The sequence below is a fragment of the Salvia splendens genome, unplaced genomic scaffold (assembly GCF_004379255.2).
Source record: "Salvia splendens isolate huo1 unplaced genomic scaffold, SspV2 ctg1006, whole genome shotgun sequence".
NCBI lineage: Eukaryota > Viridiplantae > Streptophyta > Magnoliopsida > Lamiales > Lamiaceae > Salvia > Salvia splendens.
The window spans coordinates 1-1229 of NW_024598544.1; the positions used below are offsets into that span (position 1 = coordinate 1).

General features: G+C 56.1%; 1 pseudogene; it reads left to right on the top strand.

Moving 5' to 3' along the window:
* The first annotated feature begins 3 nt into the window (after positions 1-3).
* LOC121788267 lies at positions 4-846 on the top strand (annotated as a pseudogene).
* The last annotated feature ends 383 nt before the right edge of the window (positions 847-1229 follow it).

Sequence of the window (1229 nt, forward strand, 5' to 3'; positions counted from 1 at the left end):
TATATGGATCCATGTTCATCTAAGAGTAAAGGAAAATCAAAGAAGGTGATTGGAAAAGAGAGCGCCATGGATTGGGAGAGAGACGAAGCTTATAATCTGGAGGGAGAAAAATATTGCCCTGCTTTCGACCAAGCTTCCTTTTCAAACCGCCTTTCAAGAAAGTCCGAAGCCCCGACCGCCCCACAACTCTTCATCATCATCATCATCATCTCTACTTCGCCGCCGCTTCTACCGGCAATGACGTTTCCGCCTCCCCATTTCCCCTTCTCGCTGGAGAATCAACCGCCGCCGGAGAACTCTCCGGCCCCATTGTTCCGGCCGCAGCAGCAGATGATCTCATTCACACCGCACCACCAGCAAAACACGGCGTTCCCGCCTTATTTTGCTGGGGAGGCGGCGTCTATGCAGCAGCATCAGATGCTGCTGCAGTACTGGAGCGACTCCCTCAATTTGAGCCCGAGGGGCGCATGATGATGATGAGCCGCCTCGGGCAGCACGGGAGTGCTGCCCTCTTCCGCCCTCCCGCGATGCCCCTGTCCGCGACGAAGCTCTACCGGGGCGTGCGGCAGCGCCACTGGGGAAGTGGGTTGCAGAGATCCGCCTCCCCCGCAACCGCACGCGCTCTGGCTCGGCACATTCGACACGGCCGAGGAAGCCGCCCTCGCCTACGACCGCGAAGCGTTCAAGCTCCGCGGTGAGAACGCGAGGCTCAACTTTCCCGACCTTTTCATCGGGAAAGCGGCGGCGCCTCAGCCGATAGCGACGGACAAAGAGGAAAAGCATCATCTTCTTCATCCGTTGCTCCTCGGTCACTGCCAGTGCCAGCGGCTGCAGCACCGGCAGTGACAAATGAAGAGGAGGAGGAGCCACCGCCTTCCGTTGAGGAAGCGGAGGACGGAGACAATGCCGGTAGCGCGTCGCAGTCGTCGGAGCTGGTGTGGGGGGGCATGGCGGAAGAGGAGTGGTACGAGTCGATTCCGGCGGGGTGGGGCCGGGAAGCGCGGTGTGGACAATTTGGATTCGAATAATAATTTGATGCTTCCTCCAAATCTTGTTCCATTTGAGAAACAAGACACTGATGCACACAAACAAGACAACAGAGATTCATCATCTTCTTCTGCTGTTAGACCCTTCTTCTGGAAATAACTCTCTCTATCTCTTAAGAAAGGAGAAACATCTTTTTAGTCATCTCCTCGTCAGTTCTAACTCTCATCAGATGCAGAGGGCTG